Consider the following 15,833-nt stretch of genomic DNA (forward strand, 5'->3'; position numbering starts at 1 on the left):
TTTATGGTGTTTTGATTTTTAAAATATTTTTAAATCTATCTATGTTTTTCTTTATAAGTTTTGCTTTTCCTTTATGATGTTTCCTAAGAAAGGTCTTTCTAACCTTAATATTACATAAATAAATATCCATCTTTTATCTGCATTTTATTTATTTTTGAATTCACTTTAAATAATGGTTAAAGTCAAATTCGAAATACATAGATTTTAAAATTAGGAACAAGTACCTGTCCTTTTATCCAGTATTGATCTGCCACCTACATCATATACTGAGTTGCTATGTATCCTTCATTTTGTGTTTAAAGTTTTTATACTGGTCTATGTTTATCTTGGCATTAGTAGGGCTCTCTTTTAATTACTGCAATTTGCCCAGGCTCGAAGGCTCATGCCTGTAATCCCAGCACTTTGGGAGGCCAAGGAGGGGGGATCACTTGAGGTCAGGCGTTTATAGGCATGGTATTTCCTTCTGAGGAAACATTGCCAGTGGTCAGGAAAGGGTAGGACTACAAAGTGGTAGCATGAGACTGAAGCGATGAAACTGTTTGATATTCAAATGGTGGTGTTGGTTATGCCAATCAGTACACACTGGATTTCACAGAGTTGTACTCCAGAAATGTCAATTTTACTAAATATTAATTTAAATATAAAACAAAAATTATACTGAGGAACATAAAATTTATACAAATAAAAGCCATATAATTTACCCAGATTAATGAACTGAATGTAGTAAAAAGTCATGTCTTCCTAAACTAGTCCTTACATTTTATGAAATGCCAATTCAAATGGAAATGAGGAGGGAAAGGGGATTTAATTAAAATATTGTATAATTCTTCAATGCTTTTGGAAGGAAATACATTCAAAAAATATTCAAGAGTAGAATAGGAAATTTCACATTGGATTTGAGACATATAAAATTGCAATCATTTTTTTTTTTTTGAGACGAGTGTCACCCTGTTGCCCAGACTGGAGTGCAGTGGCGCGATCTCAGCTCCCTGCAACCTCCACCTCCCAGGTTCAAGCGATTCTCCTGCCTCAGCCTCCTGAGTAGCTGGGATTACAAGCACCTGCCTGGCTAATTTTTGTATTTTTAGTAGAGACAGGGTTTCACCATGTTGGCCAGGCTGATCTCGAACTCCTGGCCCCAGGTGAGCTGCCTGCCTCTGCCTTTCAAAGTGCTGGGATTACAGGTGTGAGCCACCATGCCTGGCTGTAAATTTATTCCAGTACAGTTTTATTATAATTTATCAGGGTCAACTGGGAAAGAAAGAATTCTAGAAGAAAAGTGCTTGAAAAAAATGGAGGCCTAAGAGATTGTGGCATATTCAGAGAATTATAAGTGGTTCTGCCTTGCTGGAGGGTGAAGTAAGAGGGATCCTGCAGTTTGACTTACACGTATTTAATTGACAGAAATTGCAGTGGAAATACACAAATATTTATGTAAGATGGTGTCTAGTGTAGCACTGTTAAAAAGTTCTCAAAACAGGAAATAATCATTATTAACTTAATCCATCATTATGGGACTGCTGAAAAATCTCTGATTTATTCATGTAATGTATGATTTCCCAATGTTAAATAGAGTGAGTTACAGCTGTTTCCAATGACTTAGAAAGATGCCCACAATAGTATTAGGTTACAAAACAAGTCATAAAACAATAAGATACTATCTCATGTTTGTAAAAACAGCCAATAAAAAAATGTTTTGACTTAGAATGTGTTTTAGTATTAGGCTGAGTATGTTGACGGCTCCAATTCTTCATTCCTCTCTTTATCCCTGCCATTTTCCATGGACTTTCTGGTTTTTTCATCTGGAGTGGTTTTCCTGTTTCATGATACTTAGTTTATCCATGTGACTTGCTTTGGCCAATGGAACATTAGCACTTGTGATATAAGTAGAGACTTGAAAAATCATCACCACTGTGAGGACATGTCTGGACTAGCCTTCTGAAGGATGAAAGACAGATGGAACAGAGTCAAGTCACCTCAGTTATCCCAGGAAAGCCTTCCCTAGGTCAGCCTTCAGCCAGCTAATTCCTTGTGCACAGGCTCAGCCAAGATCAGCAGAGCCATCTGGTCGACCCACAGCTGACCACAGACATATAAGCAAGGCCAGCTGAGATCCCAAGTTAGCCTGGATCAGCTAAACACTGCAGACTTACAAATAAATAACCATTATTGTATGTCTCTGAGGTTTTGTGGTAATGTTATGAAGCATTATTTTAGCCATAAATAACTGATAGGCTATATTTGTACACAATATGTTCTTACCAAAAATCTGGACAGATACATAACAAATTATTAACAGTGGTTACCTCTAGGGAATGGAATGGTTGGTTAACATTGTAATTCCACACATGAAAAGTATTGATGTCCTCTCTAAGAAACTGAATTGCTGTTTCTGCTTTGATCCATTTTCTCCCCTTAATGTGTTCTTAAAACACCAAAAATAGATAAAATAGGTCTTGATCCTGGTGGCTGCCTAGGGCCTTAAGATTAAGCCTAAATGATTGCAGAACTAACATTCTCAGAAATTTAAGAATAGTTGGCTTTTGTTCTTCTCTACCAGGCTAATAGGCTGAACATCAGTGAATGAGACACTTAACCACTATTTTAGCCATTTTTCCTTATTTATAAAGCTGCAAACGGCTCAGCTGGGGGTGAGATCACTGAGATAATGATTATGTCTGTCATAAATAGAAACAGCCATGTAAGAAACTGTTAAAAGTACTCAATGTTCTTTATAAATGTGTTATAAGTTGAAAGTGCTTAGAATAGCAATGATGATGATGATGATGATAATTTGTTAATTTTAAGCCACACTAAGAGCCAGCTGCCATATGATCTATCAATCTTCTTGAGATTGACTTAATTTGGCCTTTTAGAGGATTAAAATAGCTGAGTTATTTTATAAATAAGTGGATACTGATGTATAGTTATTTCATTCATTCATGCCAACTCTCTGGGAGAAAACTTAATTCTTGTTTTAATCTTTAGCAAGTCTAGAAAAAAAAATAATCACAAGTTATTGATGTGGTTTGGTTGCTCACCCCACATTAAGCTTCAACCAATAGCTGGAACCAATGGCAAGACGTTTAAAATAACTGTAGACATCCAAAAGGTCAGAGGGTCTTCTGTGTGAAACACAGAACTTATTAGAGGTAGTAGGATGGGAAAATAGTATGAAAATATGTCAGGGTTGAGGGTTAAAAGTACCTGGTTCCATCTCCTAATAATGATGTGTCCCTAAGTTTCTTAATTTCTGTGTCCTAGTTTCCTCATCTTTCTATTCCTCATTGAATAGAAAGAATGAATAGAAATTCATGTTATAGAAATTAAATTCAGACACTTGCCACCACCTCCACACATCTACCCTCTACTTAATAAAATGGCTGGTAAAGGATCAATAAAGAATGGATATGCTATTGCTATTGACACTCTTCATGTCTCTTATGCTATTGCTTTGACTCATTCATTTCCCTTTCCCCTGTATGCCATTACTTTCTAATGTCTGCTTAAGCAGTGATATGAAACAAAATCTGATACACTTTGGGATAGTTCCATTATCATCCAATCCTCTTAAATCTATAGTATGTTTGAGGGGAAACAAGCCTCTGAAAATTGTATCCGTCCTACTGCACATTTGAATATTATAAGACCCTGGTCAGAGGACATAAGGTCACTTGCTCAATGTTATATCAACAGAATAGGAACAAAAATCTAGGACCCTATCCTCCAGGCCATAGCAACCTCTAAAATATTTCCCAAACCATCTACGTCTATAGAACCAGTCCATAATGAGCTAACAATGCTGAGGAATACGCAAATATGTTCATTTAGAGTTTTGTTTTTTTTTTTGAGATGGAGTCTGGCTCTGTCACCCAGGCTGGAATGCAGTGGCACAATCTCAGACCACTGCAACCTCCACCTTCTGGGTTCAAGCGATTCTCCTGCCCCAGCCTCCCAAATAGCTGGGATTACAGGCATGCACCACCAGGCCTGGCTAATTTTTGTATTTTTAGTAGAGATGGGGTTTCCCCATGTTGGCCAGGCTGTTTTCTAACTCCTGACCTCAGGAGATCCTCCTGCCTCCCAAAGTGCTGGGATCATTTATATTTTTAAGTATTTATTCATTGGAAAACTAGAACAATATCCCCGTATGTTGAGTTTGGTGCGAGTTGGTTCTGAAAACCTCAAACCTTCCAACCAAAAGCAACTTCATGTGCTTCTTTCCAAATTCTCTATGGTTTATAAGCATTCTGTTGGGCTTCCCCAATCCCAGACATCCTTCCTTCTACATGGCAGCAGCCATGTAGTTCTGTGGTGGCAGAACTCCCAAACTCTGGCTTCTGAGTTTCAGCCACCATTTGCCTCTTGGCCGGGTTGATCTGCAGACTCCATTAGAAGTCCCTCTGCTTTGTGTTCCACTTTCAGATTCTTTGCAAATTGCTCCTTTGTTTTGAGGGGCACAAAAACTGCCTGAGCTTCCCTGCCCCAGTAGGCAGGATGTTCTGTACTTTCAGATGTCTCAGCCCTTCTAAAATGTAGTCTTGATCTTGGGAAAAGAAGTAATTAGCCTGATGGGAAATAAACTGCTGTTTCAGCAATTTTCTCACTACTGGGTTTTGAAGTAACAGAGGGCCAGGCAGGTCAGAAAGAAGTTGAGTGCTCTTGAGTTTCAATGCCCCACTAAGCTCACATAGCAACTACTGGCACTCAAAGCTCATTAGTTCTAACCCAACATTGCTAAGCACCCTGAGTGATGAATCGCTTTCATGGACACGTAGAGAGGCATTTGTTAACGTTTAACCTCAAAGTGCCCTGCATGGCCTTCAAGACATAGGTCTTACAAGTTGATATGAACTTGAAGAAAGAGTACACCAAGCGCTATAACAGGAAACATGGGCCTACATTGTGGGGTCCTCATATAGACAAAAATCTCTCTAACTATCCCTCTTAGAAGAACTTTATCATATTGTTACAGGTAATATTCCTCTCTTCTTGGTAACCCTAAGATTGAGGGAAGTGTTTTTAGATCTGTGGATACAATTCTTTAGATATGGGTTTCACAACCCCAACACTATTGACATTCCAGTAATTCTTTGTTTGGGGGCTGTTCTATGCATTGCAGAATTTGGGCAGCATCTCTGGACTTAATAGATAGATACCAATAGCAACCTCCCTTCCCTCCACTCCCCCTCCAGGGTGTGAAAACAACCACTAGGGTCTCCAGACGTGGCCAAATGTCTCCTGGGGGAAAAATTTGCCCTCTGATGAAAACAACTGCTTTAGAAAATTGCCACCAATCTTTAATTTAAAAAGTGAAATGTGGTAAAATAGGATCCAATAAAAAATATCTGACAACATAGCATAAGAGACAGTATTGTTTCATTAACATGTATGCATATACTCATTTGTTTGTTTGTATGGATATGCATATAAATAATGTGGATTATGGTAAAAAAAAAAGGTTAACAATGCTAAGAGTATCTTGACCCTCAGAAAGCCTATTATTTATCTATGCTCTTACTAAGAGATGGGTTATAGTCTCCCATTTAGAAATCTCTATTTCTCTTCAATATTGTATTATATGCTTTTGTTTGGTTGTTTTTAATTTAATATGATTTTCTTTCAACAAGTAATGGGCACTTTGTTTTCTACCTTATTGAGACAAGTGTAGGATTTCTGTCTACTTTAGATAACATAAAATTATCAAAACAAAATATCATGGGTCATCCAGGAGATTAGGGAGTCTTTATGTTGAGAGCAATAGCAAAATATGTGTAAAGCTGCCAAGTCTTGCCATCTTTGGGCTTACTATTTCAGGAGACAATGATTAAGCAATGTGTATTTCAATCTCACTTTATAGACACATGACACAGGTTCGATGGTTAATACCAACTCAAATTACACAAGGAAATGGCATTTGCTGTCAGTTGGGGACACAGGTATGAACACATAAAAACTCAAACAGTACAGAACAGCAAAATAATATTTAATGACACCAATGCTGTTTCAAGTCAAGTCAAGCTTCATAGACAAAAAAGCAAAACAGAAAAGCAACTATGAAAGATAACCTTTTCAGTTTTGGCCTTAAGTTTGTGGTAACCACAGAACACAGAAGTGGAGTTTTATCGAGAGTGGAAAAGCACATATTCAAGCTAAAATAGACAGCTAGGGTGAGTGAGAAATGCTGAATACTTAAAGTGGAAATGGGTCAAGATAAGAACGAACAGGAGGTACAAAGCACGAAGTTATACAAGTTAGGAGGTTCACAGAAGAGAGAAGATGAACTACGTCTCAAGAGTTCAGCATCTGAGACTCTAGAATCAAACCAAAGACCAAGTGAAGCTTTGTCTATTTTATTCTTAAATATTTCCTTTCTAGAAAAAAAAATCCCAATCTGCATTTGAAGATATGGCCATGCAGTTGTGTGGAAAGTGGGTGAAACAAGAAGGAAAAGAAGAAGAACATAGCCGGTCTAGTTAATTTCTTGAGCAGGAAACTGGATCAGTTACCTCAAACGAATAATGTAACAATGAGTAAGACAAAGCCTGGATATTTGAGAGCCCACACTTGGGGTAAAATTAGGAAGACAGTGGGTGGTGTCATACAGAAGAGGAAACAAAAGGGGTGCCAGAAATCATTTTAAAATGTGCCTATGATCTGCAGTGTTGAATATCAAATGTTGCAAAGATGCTGAGAAATAGATCTGGCAATGGTGGACTGCTGTTGTCCCCCCGGAAAGAAGTTTCCCTGGAATTTGTGCCCTCCACGTTAAGAAAGGTTTTCTGGGTGCTACAGGTAAGAGTTAGTTTTACACAGAGAAATCTCCAATAGTTTTATCTCAGTACATTTTTGCCTTTTTCAGTTGGTTGTTTTTAATTTGAATTGCATTTCAATAACGGATGCCTCCTTTGTCTCCCACAGAGAGTTTTAGTAATTTGCATCTTTCTGTAGAGAATTTATTTCAGATATATTTAAAATTCATTATTGTAGAGTTATATCATGTATGTTTTATAGTTTCTTTGTTATCTTTGGCCATATCTAGTCTCATTGTTTTATTACTTTTTGTTCTTTTTCAAGTTTTTGGGCATAAATGTTTGTTTACCCATTTTCTTTCTTTCTATCTTAATATTAAAATATGTAAAAATGTGAATTCATTCTACTTACATCACTGACTGTTGAAATATGATAGGTATATAGTGCTATCATTTGGATCTTACTAAATGGTCTTTAACTGCATGTTTGATTTCCTTTTTAAAGTTAAAAAAATAATTTTTAACCTTATATTGATTTTATTAATTTTATTTTACCTTTGTTATTACTTTTCACTCATAGAGTGTGAGTTTATGGCCAAAATACAAACATTGTACAAATATTTCACAGACTTTTGAAAAGATTATTTTCTGTTTGTAGATAAGTAGCCATCTGATACCTATTTATCAGATCAAAATTAAGCATCCATATTTGAGAGAGGGCCTCATTCTGTCACCCAGACCAGGGTGCAGTGACACAATCTCAGCTCACTACAGCCTTGAGCTCTAGGGCTCAAGGGATCCTCCTGTGTCAGTCTCCTAAGTAGTTGGGACTATAGGCACACACTACCACACCTGGCTAATTTTTGTATGTTTTATAGAGATGGGGTTTCACCATGTTGTCCGAGCTGGGGACTCTGGTGATCTGCCCACCTCAGCCTCCCAAAATGTTGGGATTACAGGTGTGTGCCACCAAGCCCAGCTTAAGCATATTTTTGATATTTCTAAATTTATTCTCGTTTTTCCAATTGCTCTGGCAAAAGTTCAAATCAGTGTATTAAAATATTCCAGTACTGTGGAATATTCTGTATCAGTGCTGTGGTATTTAAAAAAAAAATTTCTACATGTTCTATGGATTGTATCAAAGTCAGTTTCCTGATTTTGATATGGTGCTGTAGTTATACAAGGTGATAACATTGGATAACATTGGGAGAGACTGGGTGAAGGGTACACAGGAACTTTCTGCGAAATGTATTTACATTCCTACAAATCTGTAATTGTTTCCAAATAAAAGTAAAAGTAAATAAATCACACCAAATCTCAGCACCTTGGGAGGTCAAGGCAGACGGATCACGAGGTCAGGAGTTCGAGACCAGCTTGGCCAACATGGTGAACCCCGTCTCTACTAAAAATACAAAAATTAGCCAGGTGTGGTGGCGGCTGTCTGTAATCCCTACTTGGGAGGCTAAGACAGGAGAATTGCTTGAACCCAGGAGGCGAAGGTTGCAGTGAGCCTGGGCAATAAGAGTGAAACTCTGTCTCAAGCAACAACAACATTAAAATAAATACATAGATAAATAAATAAATACAGTCACGGCTTGCATTTCTAACAGGTTTCACATCCTATGTTTTGATGTTAGTGGTTATGCCATCTACTACATGAAGGTTCATAAATATAAGCTGCAAATTGTACCCTTGATTATTAACAACAGACATCTTTGTTTCAGTCCACGTCTTTACCTTATTTTACTTTGCCTGACGCTGATGTCGTTACCCCAGCTTGCTTTCTTTTACTTTCTTTCTTTCCTGTCTTGGAGTGTGTATGTGTGGGTGTGTCTGCACACTCACAAGTCTGGCGAGTCAACTTTTACCATCCTACATTTTTAAGCTTATTTTCATATTGTTTTAGTGTGTCTGTCACAAATAAGAAATAACTATCCCAGATTGTTATTCCTCTGATTATGATATAATTTTAGTTCATTCATTTTTATTGTTATGCCTTAACTTTATACCTTAACCATATCAGCTAATTTGGACAGTTAAAAATTATTATCATAATTTTTTTTCCTTAAAACTGTAATATTAGGCTAATGCTTCCTGACATGTAATATTTTGATGAAGACATCTAATGCCAGCATTATTTTTTTTCTTCTGCAAACTGTTTTTGTCATCTAGATAATTGTAAGGTTTTTGTTTGTTGAGGTTGTTGTTTTCCCTTCATCCCTTGATTAAACTTTTCTCTTTAGAATCAGGGTACATTTAGGCCACTTTCATTACTTTTGCATGATACTCTGTTAACCTTTTCAAATTACAGACTGAAATCCAGAGAAAACAAATTAGAGATTTTCTCAGGTTTTCTCCCATTTCATACTGAAACTCTATATCATAGAGGCTCAGGAAAGGAAGACATTCATTCTGATTCCTCCAATTGACTGTGTTCTTCTAAACGACTGAGTTTTATGTTTGATCATGTTCCTTCCTGCTGACCTTACAGGGCGCCAGAGGTGAATCTCTATTTGTTCATATTTCGGACTGAAATGGCTTCTGTTTTTCTGAGCGCCTGTTGAAATCTGTCAAGGCTAGAGGAAGGAGGAAGAGAAACGTTACCTTTTTTTTTTTTTCCAGTGATTTACTTTATCAAATTAGAAGTTAAATAAATATCCCAAGAGGAGGAGGCAGGGAGAGAGCACGGGAACTAGTATATCCAAGGCTGAGACCTGATGCTGACTCCATTAGCCCCCAGCTGTACCTGACATGATATCCTAGGAGAGTGAGAGATCAGTGCTCCAGGACCCAACCTGGCCATATGCAAGCCTGAATCCTGCTTGTTCAATCCTGACCCTTGGCGTCTCTCCAGGACAATCTTAGAATCTGCCCTCTGTCACTGCATTGCAGTGTGCCCTTCCTGGGGCCTGGTGTCTGAGCTCGGGGGTTTGCTGATGGTCCCTTCTGCTTCCTTCCAAGAACACGCTTTCCTTCAGTGAGTCCCGTCCCAATTTCCCCGTTGCTGTTGCCTCAATCCAACTTCCCTGCATTGTATCTTAGAGAATGTATGAACTCTTTGCTAAGTAGATGGTGATTATTCTTTTTCCATTACTGACAGTGCTTTTTCCTTATTGCTACTATTTCTTTGGCCATGTCACTGGGAATTTTGGGGGAAGGAAAGACTTACAAGCAAAAGTTTATATTACCACATTGAACTAGGATGCAACTCTAATTTTCTTTTTTTTATATTATTGGGTTGGCCTGTGATTAATTGTCATTTCCTCAAGGTTAAAAAATATATGGCCAGGCACAGAGGCTCATGCCTGTAATCCCAGCACTTTGGGATTCTGTATCAGCACAGGGTTCTCCATGTTGGCCAAGCTGCTCTTGAACTCCTGACCTCATGATCTACCCGCCTCGGCCTCCCAAGGTGCTGAGATTACAGGTTATTTATTTACTTTTACTTTTATTTGGACATAATTATAGATTTGTAGGAATGTAAATACATTTTGCAGAAAGTTCCTGTGTTCCCTTCACCCGGCTTCTCCCAACGTTATCACCTTGTGAATCACGAGGTCAGGAATTCGAGACCATCTTGGCCAACATGGTGAAACCCTGTCTCTACTAAAAACACAAAAATTAGCTGAGTGTGGTGGTGCATGCCTGTAGACTCAGCTACTTGGGAGGCTGAGACAAGAGAATCACTGGAACTTGGGAGGCAGAGGGGTAGCATCACTACACTCCAACCTGGCAGCAGAGCAAGACTCTGTCTCAAGGAAAAAAAAAATTCTCCTCACCTGAGGGTACTAGACAAGTTAGAGTGACATGAAAGCCACTCACAGTGGTCATTTTCTATGGGGGCTGCCACACACCTTGCGGCTGGCTGGGCACTCTTTTGGGGATTGAGAACCCCGTTTTCAGAAACTTCCTGCACAACCTGTGCCAGCCCCAAACAATCTACCTGCGTTGGCTTCCTCAAGCCACAAGAGCTGAGGCTGGCTGTGTGTGGGAAACAGCAGGTCCCAGGAACGGAACACAAACAGTCTGCGTCTGCGCTTACCTTCCACTCCTCTCATTCATTCCTTTAAACTGATTTTCTTTTTTCTCTCCTGCCTGGGCTTTAAAGACACTGAACTACCGTCCTCTCTGCTATGTCCACAAAATGATTCTTTAGTAAAAGGGGATGGAGGGCATGGAGCATGAAAAAAAAAAGAGATAGAATACCCAAGGGACACAGAGTTGATTCTGTCTAATTACACTTTTTAAATTCCCCTAATTGCTCTGTTTAATTATTGATGTGGAAAGTGTTTCCTTTTAGGGAGGGAGTTAAGTAATCAAGAGCCCTGAGGACCAAGAAGACAGACATCACCTGCTCTGGGTTTGGTAATTAAGGCATTATCTGTCACCCTGGGAGCAGAGTGAACCCTGGTGGGAGAGTGAAGCCCCCCCCCCGCCACGCCCTGCTCCCCGCAGCACAAAGATCGCACACCACAAAGTGCCAAGGGCCCAGGGTCTTTGGAAATGCATCTAAGATAACCTCACAGCCCAGCAGCTTCTAGGAAGGCCGATTGATCAGCAGAAAGGGAAGCAAACTGCTGCGATGTATTCCCATTCTGCTCATTGATTTTCTTCCTTTCACAAACATTTGTTTGTAGGCTTCCAACTATGGCTGCAGCAGATCCAGCTTTGTGGATTCTTGCTCCCCTTTATTATCTATAATTGTGTGGGGACTTCAAGTCACAAAAGGCTAATGTTTAAAGTGTCAATGCTCTTGGTTGCTGTTTGCTTTTTTGGGAAATGTATAATTGAAGTACAATGACCTACTGCATATACCACAATATCACTAATAGTGTATGTGTGTGTGTGTGTGTTTTGAGAAGTTTCACTCTTGTCCCCCAGGATGGAGTGCAAAGATTCGATCTCAGCTCATTGCAACCTCCATCTCCCGGGTTCAAGTGATTCTCCTGCCTCAGCATCCCGAGTAGCTGGAATTACAGGTAACTGCCACCATGCCCAGCTAATTCTTTTTTGTATTTTTAGTAGAGATGGGATTTCACTATGTTGGCCAGGCTGGTCTCGAACTCCTGACCTCGTGATCTGCCCTCCCAGCCTCCCAAAGTGCTGGGATTACAGGTGTGAGACACCACGCCCAGCCTAATATTCTCCTTATTTTTTTTTTTTTGCAGTTATCAATAGTCATTCTTCTTAGCCCCCAGAAATAGGCAGTGCCTCCTGGGGTGGCCAGATACATGTATACTGATCCACGTTATTGAATGTAGAAGGAGATCTACTAGCTTCTGATTTGGGATCCAATTCAGTATGGATCATACAGTCAGGGAAGTCATATGCTATATGAGTAACACAAGTCTCCATTCCTAATATGTGAAATGTGAAGGCTGCACTGCATGGACTCCAAAGTCCCATCTACTGCTAACATTCTGGATATGTGCGTCAAGGAATAAAAACTCTGGCAGGCAAAAAAAAGGATGGGAAATGTGACAGGCACAGAGATTTGCTACTCAGATCACCATTCAGGAAAGGACTTGCTTGCCATCCGGCTGTGTGATATGTGGGCAGCTGATAGGTTCCATCTGTTAGAGCCTTTAGAGTCCATCTCACTAGCGAGCTCATATTTGCTCAGAGCAGATCTTGGTCAATAGTGGAACAAGGTGATGGCACAAAGCTTAGCCCAGGGACATTTTTGCTTAGTCATCTTTGCTCCACTGCTCCCCATTGGTCTGGCAGAGACTGTCAGGTCTGCATGGAGGTTGGCCCAATCCAGCTTTCCTCCTTTTTCTTTTCCAGATTTCCCTCTCTAAGATACCTTTTGTACTTCTATCTCCACCTCAGGATCTGCTTCCTGGAGAACGACCATGGTGACAGAGGATGAACTAACTGCAAAGTATCGTGCAACAACACAGAAGAGGATGTGATGGATCCAACCACTGGGAGAACTGAGGAAGGCAAAGTCATGGAGGAAAGGGCATTTGAGTTGACTTTGAAGATGAATAGGAGTTGAATGACTAGGAAAGGAAAAAGGCATTTCAAGCAGCGGGATGGACACATGCAGAAAGGCATGATATAAAGAGCAGGATGTGGGAGCACGGGTAATGCATGGAACCATGTAGGCGTGTGCAGTGGTGGGGGCAGGGAGTGACGCAGGGAGATAAAGCTGGGAAATACGGGATCCAAGATAAATAGCTGTCACAAACACCCTATGTATATACTTCTATTGGTTGGTAGACTCTGATAAAGGGAAGTGGTAGCCCTGGGAAAAGAATGAGCTGCACACAGCAATAAAATATGGAGAATTCCATAGCACAGTATTTTTGACAGCCGTAAAAAAGATATTTTACTTCTATGTAGGTGGTTTCCTTGAAAAAATAGCACCTGTTATTTGTTAGGGAGAGAATGAATTGCTTGTCCCATGGTACAGTAAAATCAATCATATTGTAACACCAATCTATCACGTAAAATTAATTCTCTAGGCCCACGTTTTGAAGAAAGAAAATGGTAGTTAATATCCCTATTTCTGACTACTTATGCAAGAGGAGAAAAAGACATGCTTATGTGGTTCTAAAATAACTTCCTTAAGCCCATTACCAAATTCTAACAAGGAAGACCATCCATCCTAAAGAAGCTATTTTATAAATCATAATTTGCTTTAATTAAAAAAAATTTCCCAAACTGCATTCCAAGAAACACAGAGTCCCTTGAGTTTTTTATTAAAATGCTTCCCACTGTCATCGTAATATGGGAAACACTGTATATGACAAATCCCATTTGATTTTTCACAGTGAATCTTAGAAGGTCCACAGACTTTAAAAGTCTACTGTAAAAAAAATCTATTTAGGTTGGGTGAATTCATTTTCCATTCATATTTGATCACAAAATCCTCCTATCTTCATAACTCCCATGAACAATATGGAAGTCACACTATAAGGAAAATATTTTGTGGGTTGATTTTGAGGAATTCAAAAGCATTTCATATCAAAACTCGCAGAACACAACCCTAAAGTTTCCTTGTAAATGTTTTAGGGTCACCCCATGAAATGAGAGGGCGGCTAAGCAGGTGGGTTCTAGAGCCCCCCACCCTAATTCAATCATCATGGATTATATTATGTATTAAGAATTTGTAACATACTTTTTAAAGAAAAAGAATGAGTTCTAGTGCTGCAAACATTTGAAACCACAGCAGTAATCAATCAATCTAACCACACACACACACACAGAGGCATATATCGACCATTAGGAAAAGGAGAATGACCAGGGGCCTGATCTCAGAGGAAGAAATGCCCCCCTTTTCATCCCTTTGAATAGATGCAACACAGCGTTTCCAAGGGGCATTCCTGCTCAGACATATACAATCCCACCTAAAACACAGTTCTTATTTTTAGCTTTGAATGAAGTTAAGAGGAAATTGCAAGGCTCATTATCACTAATCCTTTGAGGTATCAACGATGTCTACAAATGATATCCAGAAAAGATGGTTACAAGAAGTTATAGGTCAAATGAAAATCACAATAATAATATCAACAAGGCAGTTTACATACATCATCTCTAATCCCGATCAAAGTCAAGCAAGGTGGACACTATTATCCCCACTTTCCAAATGACTAAAGTGTAGAGAGCTTCAGTAACTTGTACAAAGCCAGATGATAAAGAGGTGTGGAGAGACCTTGAACCCAAGGCAGGCAGATTTCAAAGGTGGTCCTGTCACAAAGGCAGTGAGTCACACTAACTTTTAAAAATCATATATAGGCCGGGTGCAGTGGCTCATGCCTGTAATCCCAACACCTAGAGAGGCCGAGGTGGACGAATTATGAGGTCAGGAGACAGAGACCATTCTGGCTAACACAGTGAAACTCCATCTCTACTATATATTTAAAATACAAAAGACTAGCTGGGCGTGGTGGCAGGCACCTGTAGTCCCAGTTCCCGGGGAGGCTGAGGCAGAAGAATGATGCGAACCCAGGAGACGGAGGTTGCAGTGAGCCTAGATCACACCACTGCACTCCAGCCTGGGTGACAGAGCAAGACTCCATATCAAAAAAAAAAAAAAATCATATATAGACAATCTAATGTTGAGACATGAAAAAAATAGATTATCAATATGTCTCAAAGTTAGCTCCCTTGTAAGACTTGGGGGTCTGCCACCACCCCAAATGTAAATGGATTACGGCTTGTCTGTGCTTTACTCCCCATGGCCACAGTCAGCACAACTCAGAGTCAATACAGGTGTAAGCTGCTCCATTTCTCAGTTTTCTGTGTGTGGCTCTTCACTTTTGTAGTGTGACAAATGAATACAAGGCAGGCATTTTCTTTCTTCCACCAGGTGGTTTTACAGTATTGACTCAAGTCCTTCCTCTCTTCCCCTGAGACCTCTTTGAGGTGGGCCAGTGAGGGTCCTGATCCCTCTACTCTGGCTAGAAATGAGCCCGATGACTTTCACATTCTGATAAACAGAATCAGATGCTATTGAGTGTTTCCATTTGATTGGGTCAGGCAACTGTTCCTGAGGTCACTTCAGTGCCATTTGAACTCAAGAGAATCCATGTATTGCATGAGCCTAAACTTCTAAATTTAATCCAACATTTAGAGAATAAGCATAAAAAGATGACTGTGCAATGTTTTTCTTTTTTTGAGACAGAGTCTCACTCTGTCACCAGGCTGGACACCTCTCGGCTCACTGCAACCTCTGCCTCCCGGGTTCATGTGATTCTCCTGCCTCAGCCTCTCAAGCAGCTGGAACTACAGGCACCTACCACCACATCCAGCTAATTTTTTTGTATTCTTAGTAGAGATGGGGTTTCACCATGTTGGCCAGGATGGTGGTCTCAATCTCCTTTTTTTTTTTGCGACAGAGTTTCGCTCTTGTTACCCAGGCTGGAGTGCAATGGCGTGATCTTGGCTCACCACAACCTCCGTCCCCTGGGTTCAGGCAATTCTCCTGCCTCAGCCTCCCGACTAGCTGGGATTACAGGCATGCGCCACCATGCCCAGCTAATTTTTTGTATTTTTAGTAGAGACGGGGTTTCACCATGTTGACCAGGATGATCTCGATCTCTTGACCTCGTGATCCACCTGCCGCAGCCTCCC

At 39.9% G+C, this 15,833-nt stretch overlaps 1 protein-coding gene and 1 long non-coding RNA gene across 2 annotated transcripts in view; one reads left to right on the forward strand and one right to left on the reverse strand.

The window, feature by feature from the left end:
* Positions 1 to 15,833, reverse strand: part of HS3ST3A1 (heparan sulfate-glucosamine 3-sulfotransferase 3A1) — a 104,820-nt gene that overhangs the window by 17,604 nt on the left and 71,383 nt on the right. The window lies entirely within an intron of this gene.
* LOC128932101 (uncharacterized) lies at positions 6,668 to 14,505 on the forward strand. Its single transcript, XR_008481502.2, has 3 exons — positions 6,668 to 6,795; positions 11,634 to 11,731; positions 12,585 to 14,505. It is a non-coding gene; the product is annotated as an uncharacterized LOC128932101 (long non-coding RNA).

Source organism: Callithrix jacchus, chromosome 5 (assembly GCF_049354715.1).
Source record: "Callithrix jacchus isolate 240 chromosome 5, calJac240_pri, whole genome shotgun sequence".
NCBI lineage: Eukaryota > Metazoa > Chordata > Mammalia > Primates > Cebidae > Callithrix > Callithrix jacchus.